Source organism: Lactuca sativa, chromosome 5, assembly GCF_002870075.4.
Source record: "Lactuca sativa cultivar Salinas chromosome 5, Lsat_Salinas_v11, whole genome shotgun sequence".
Classification (NCBI taxonomy): Eukaryota; Viridiplantae; Streptophyta; class Magnoliopsida; order Asterales; family Asteraceae; genus Lactuca; species Lactuca sativa.
This window is the reverse complement of record NC_056627.2, coordinates 325,690,255-325,697,241: the sequence shown is the minus strand read 5'-3', so window position 1 is coordinate 325,697,241 and position 6,987 is coordinate 325,690,255.

Below are 6,987 nucleotides of genomic sequence, written 5' to 3'. Positions count from 1 at the left end.
TCGTAAGTAACTCATCCCTTCTTGTTGTTCATTTGAAACCCCTTTGATTCATCTTTTGATTCATCACTTTGCTTCAAGATCTTCAAAGGCCGTGAAACCTTCAACGGCTGAGAACCCTTCAAATCTTCAAGCTTGGGCCATGGACACATCAAGTGTTCTTAGGTCGTGATCCATTCCAAAGCCGTGAACCCTTCACTCTTGGTCGTGATCATCATTCAACCTCTCATTTTTAGTTCTAACACTTCATTTTAAGTGTTCCCTACTTCCTAAGGTTGTTTCCTTTACACTTTAGTTATTAAATGCACTAATTGTACAAATATATATGTTATTATATGCTAAATAGGATCCGTTTGTGCTCGGAATTTCACTCGTGAAACATATCATCCTATAATCGCCCACATAAGGTGAGTTCATATCCATATAATCTACCTTTTAAATGGTTTTAAATGCTTTTAGGCGGGGGGGGGGGGGGGGGGGGGGGGCTGAATGCAAGTTGAAAACAATCTAATTATGTTAATACTTACATGTGATACCAATCACATAAAAGATTTCCTTATGCTTTTAATTATTATTTTCACAATAAATGATTACCAAATACTTCCATAATGACTTAAAGTCATGAAAACTCTTTTAAAAGTCACAGAAACTCTTTTTAGAATACCATTAAACTCTTTAAAATGTTTTGATAGCTATTTAAACTTATAATTATCAAAATCATGTTTATATATATATATATATATATATATATATATATATATATATATATATATAGGTATATAAATAAGACTTAAAGAGCTTAGGACTAATGAATTGCCTTATTTCCTTTTCCTTGTTTGGTTGTGGGCTTAAGGTAGTGTTATTTGTCCGAAGGTCGTTAACTTCCTTCTTAATTTATATATATATATATATATATATATATATATATATATATATATATATATATATATATATATATATATATATATATATATATATAAAAGGTTACTTTAGTCAATATTATTACCTTTGTATCTCGCTGAGCAAAGGGATACATTCATGAGAGATCATGCTAAACAGATAGAACATATAAATTATAATAGATATAATTTATGAAACAAACGTGAAATCTATTTTCTAGATAAGTATACGAGGTTTAAACTACTTTGGCAAGAAAAGGATATAATTCGATCTTACTTAAACCAAAATGTGATGGTATGTTTTCAGGACAAAGCGGTATACTTGCTATGTCACACTCTTGTAACCAGAGTCTCCTAGAGGAAGAGCGGGCATTGTGTGTATAGATCTATACAGGACTGACAATCTCACACCTTGCTGCTAGCTACAGTGCGACCTATTGGTCTATGAGTGACAAATGTCACATATTCAGTTTCAACGCCAGAAGGTCGTCATGTTCATTCTAGTCATTCAGCATGGTTACAACTTTATCACATTTTAACCCTAATTAACCAGTTTAATAATAAGGTAGTTAATACACCAGTAGTTTATTTTTAAGAAATACTATTGTATTAATCACTTTATACAAACAAAACAGAACGGTTTTATGGGATTAAAACTAATTTACAGAACCATTTTATGGGATTTAAAACTACTTCACAGAACGGTTTTATGGGATTAAAACTACTTTACATAATGGTTTTATGGGATTTAAAACTACTTCACAGAACATATTTTACAGGATTTAAAACTACTTCACAGAACGGTTTTATGGGATTAAAACTACTTTTTACTTGGAAAGTAGAAAATATATAGGATTTTCTAGAACTTAATCAATCACTTTCTCAAAAATAAAGCAACCATAACTAATACTTATGAACTCACCAGCTTAAATGTTGATTCTCTCTTTCAAAATAACTTGTATTCTTAGGAATCCAGTAGACATCTATACCCCCCAGAGCTTTTGAGAAGACAGCCTAGTACTGTGTTGTGTCTTTTGTCGTTTATTATATCTACTTTTCAAGTTTGAATATGTAATGTTTAAACACTTACGTAAAAACTTATACCCTATTAATGCAACGGTTGTTGTACTTTGATTACTATAATGCATGTGTTGTGATACTTGACATGACGTCCTCCGCCCCTGAACGTTTTCGCCGTTCTGGTTTGGAGGTGTGACAAATTGGTATCAGAGCATTGTTTATAGTGAACTCAGTATATCAATTCATAAAAGATATACAACTATAAACACATTGGGATAAAACACTCTGACTAAGAATTATGCTTTAAAATATAACAATATTTTATAAAAGTATAAGTACATGCAGAATATATATATATATATATATATATATATATATATATATATATATATATTCGGTAAGAAATGTTTTTTTATAGGGAGGTAAGAAGTTTCTTTTGTACATATTCTTTTTACGAACAAAATAAATGAATCACTAGATGATTCATTTATAAGATGATTCACAAGAAAAAAATTTCAAAAAAACATCTTCATGATTCATTTTTAAGTAAATTAAGAAAATATTCATTTTTATGACAATTTTAGCGAATAACAACATAATAATTGTATAAATGAATCATCAACATGTTTTTTTGAGAATTTTTTCTTGTGAATCATCTTACAAATGAATCATGTAATGATTCATTTTGTTTGTTCGCTAAAAAAATATATAGAAAAAAAAAACTACTTACCTTCCTACCAAAATTTTCCTTCTTATTTGATCTTGACTCTCTCTCTCTCTCTCTCTCTCTCTCTATATATATATATATATATATATATATATATATATATATATATATATATATATATACACACACACACACATACTAGAATGAGTATCACAAGAAGAATAAAACAAAAGTATTTGGAGGTTGGACATTACAGTTAAACCTGGACAGTTATGTAATCATATTTGGGATCAATATAACCTGATCAACTATATTTATTTGAGATATGACCAACATGTGTTTGGGAGTGCTTGTAGTGTTGCAACATGTCTAAAACCTACCTAGGTACCAGAAGAATACTAGAACCTAACATAAAGTTTAAAATACTATAAGAGTATTTTATGATGCTATAGCAACAAAACTGAAAACTTATCAACTTCACGTGTCAAGTAGTTCTAGAATCAAGTATATAATTAAAATACTATAGGAGTATTTTAGGTACCATAAATAACTTTTGGGAAATTTTAAAAGGTCTTTTCTAGTAGGTCTTTAATTACTAAGTGTATATGTTAATATTATATATAGTTGAGTTTTTACAGACTTAGAATATGTGATTTTCACTCTATTTCCTGTTCCTTGTTGGGTTGTGGTTTTAGAGTAGAATCACTTATTCGAAGGTCTATATGATCTGAATTATATATAATCTGTACACACTACGTGATTATAGAAAGACCGGAAAGGATCATCTTCGTAAAGATTTAAATTTTTATTAATTTCATAGATCATTAAGACATTCCCATTCTCGTATAAATCACTTAGATAGGTGTAGCCACTTTAACCATCAACAGAAGAGTCAACTAGGATCCAACAGAATTTCATTAGGAGGATTCCGGGAAAGAAACAGATGAGGAGTAAAGAAACTATAGAAATCATTTAGTGCATTTACCTTAATAAGGGCACCGATGAGAAGTTCGCATGAACTTCCGGAATTCGAACTCTTCATTACGAAGTAATGGGGATCTGTGTCAGAACCAGAAGTAAGACGACACAAGAATTCAATATACCTACGGAGAAGAAGGACACCATATTGATACCAGGACAGAACAAATCATTACTGCCTAGAGTAGAACGGAGAACAGAGGAAAACCACGTGTGATTCATGCGAAGTAGTTAAGTGCCTTCAGCGTCACATTAATAACTAATAGATTGATACCACCTAGTGAGTTAGTGATTACACTACTCACATTAAAGTGTTAAGCTTATTGCCTTTTCCTATCACGACTGATAACAGTAAATTGGATCACGAAATCTCAATTGAGAGTGATTATTTCTCAATTTCATAAGTCTATTTTATGTAGACTCTGTTATGAATTGTTTTCAAATCTTTTCGAAAGTTGAAGCATGATATCCATTAGTCAAAGATAACTTAGTTCGGATGACACTCGGTTTATAACCATTCTAAAAACTTACCTCTGCCCTTTTACTAGGAATGCCTCATAGGGATGTAGTTCGAAACATTGAGATCCGTTTAACAAAACAACAAATTTATATGTATATATAAATGATTAGAATACATCTAGAGACAACCATTGTTTCTCACGAGCTTGTTTTCTCTTCGTGTAGCAGAACAATGCCTCCAAAGAAACATAACCAACCCTCCGGTAAAACACCAATCCTTCAGATAGATTCGACTACGTTTTAAGCTGCAGTCACAGCAGTCGTAGTAGTTGTCATGGCTCATCTTAATACTAACAATGCAAATGTTAGTGGAAATGTTATCGTCAATTCCGATCGTGGTGATAACCAATTTTAGTAACGAGTGCCTACTTGTAAAGACACTCCAGACCCCAAACCTAATATCAGGAAGCGAAAGCTCGAGGACATGAAAGGGAGTAGTTCAACTCAAGGACCTTCCGAAGGGCAGCAAACTAGGGCAGTCAATACCCCTAACAGCCCTCTTGTCTCAACACCGACCACACCGTACTTAGGAAACCACCCACACTGCAACAAGTGCAACTACCATCATTATGGAGTTTTCTGAGTGTTGCATTGCAATAGATTCAACATGAAGGGGCACACCACCCACATCTATAGGATTCCAGTCGAGTTCATCACTTCAACTACAAATGTTGGAACCAGTCCAATATGTCATCCTTGTGGTGAAATAGGACATTTCAAGAGGGACTGTCCAACAGAGAAGAATGACGGGGGAGAGGGAGGAGTTTGACCCTAGAGAATGGGGAAGCATCAAAGAATCCTGCTATAATTATGGTATGCTTCAAAACATCAATAAATAATTATAATTATGATTACTCTCTCGTTCGAACCAAATCACAACACTCGTATAAAAACTGAGAACCCTAGAAGGTAAGCTATGATGGCTTAGTGTATACATTAGAGTCATTTATAATTAAGATTTGTAGATTTAAAGTGAGTGATCCCGCCTCATTTGCCGTTCCTTGTTTGGTTGTGGATTTAGGGCAGGGTCACTCAGTCAACTATCTTACCAATCTTAATTATACATGACTTGTGTATACCAAGCGATTATAGAGAGACCTAGTAGGGATCATTTCATGAAAGTTCATTATTTCAAATTATTAGAACCCTCGTATTGTTAGTACTCTCCAATTTCGAATCAAAAAGGGGTTCACAACAATAATAACAGAATAAAAGTGAAAGTGCTGAAAACTTATGTACATAGGATAGTTCGTCGTCCTAGTAATCATTTCTTCCGGATCGACTTAATATTTATTTCATCGAGAAGTTCTTACATCATCATGCGACATGGTTTGCCTTGGTCCTTACCATGCAAAATCCCTATGTTGTGTAAAAGAACTTTTCCTTAATCTGCCGTCAAATGAAATTCTTCAAACCATAATGCAAACCCTTGTATCATCTCTCACTTCAAAACTTCAGAAGTGCCCATGTGAGGGGTACCACGCCTTCTAGCCTACTCAGTAAATAGGAAACACGAAGCGAAAAGCACCCAAGGAGTCTCAAAAGTCTGTAACCACCCAAAGTATCCCCAATAGATCTCATAGGAAGATCACTTGTACCACATGTCAAGTTCAAGAATAGAGACTAAACTCATTAGGTTAATCTATCACTGCTAAGTGTATATGCAAGAGTTGTATATAATTTAGACTCAACAAGATTTAGGATGTGTGATTCCGCCCTATCTCCTGTTCCTTGTCTGGTTGTTGACTTGGGGCAAAGTCACCCATTCGAACGTTTTGTCAATCTAAACTATATACGACTTGTGTACACGAGGTGATGGTGGATGAGTCAAGTATGAGTGTTATCAGGAACTTCAGAGCAAAAAACATGTAGGCTTACTACAACAATCAGAGATACCTGAGTGGAAGTGGTAGCGGAATTGCAATGGACTTCATAATCAAGTTACCCAAGGAAACAGGTGGACTTGATGCCATTTTGGGTGATCGTCGACAGATTAACCAAGTTTGTGCACTTCCTACAATTTTAAAGAAACAAGCAAAATAGATAATTTAACTAGAACATGTGTTCGAGAGATTAGTTAGACTGCACAGTGTTCCAATATCTGTTATCTTCATTAGAGATAGTAGAATCATCTCTCAGTTCAGTCTGTCACTTCAAGAAATCTTTGGGAACTAGGCTAGTCAGGAGCATAACCTACTATCCACAAAACGACAGACAGAATGAGAGGACAATTCAAGCATTAAAATTCATGATGAGAGCATATGTGATCGAATTTGGTAAAGCATGGGATACCCATTTACCAACTAGTCGAGTCCTTTACCATACTAGCATTCAAAGTTGCTCTATTCGAAACCTTTTATGGTCGCAAGTGCAGATCCTCTCTGCACTAGACTAAAGTAGGTGACACGCAACTAGCTAGAGGTCCAATGTTCCGATAACACCTTCACTGGTCCGGAAATCATCCGAGAGACTACCAAGAAGAGAGTACGAATCCGGGAGCAATATAAAGCTTCCAAAGTCAGACAGAAAAGCTACACCTTAAATAGGAGAAAACCCTTGGAATATCATGTTGGTGACCACATTATGTGAAGGTCTCACCCTGGAAGGGCATGATACGCTTCGGAAAGCGTGGAGTACTAAATCCAAAGTACATAAGACCATTCGAGATTCTTACTAGATTTGGTCTAGTTGCGTATAGATTCCGACTACTTCAAGAATTCAATAACATACACCACACCTTCCACATCTTTAACTTGAAAAGAGTTTGTCCGACGGGACTTTTGTTATCCCACTCGATTAGATCGAGGTAAAAGAGAACCTCAACTTTGTGGAAGAATCCATAGAAATCCTAGACAGTGAAGTCAATAGGACTAATCAAATCCCTATCCTGATAGTGAAAGTCGGATT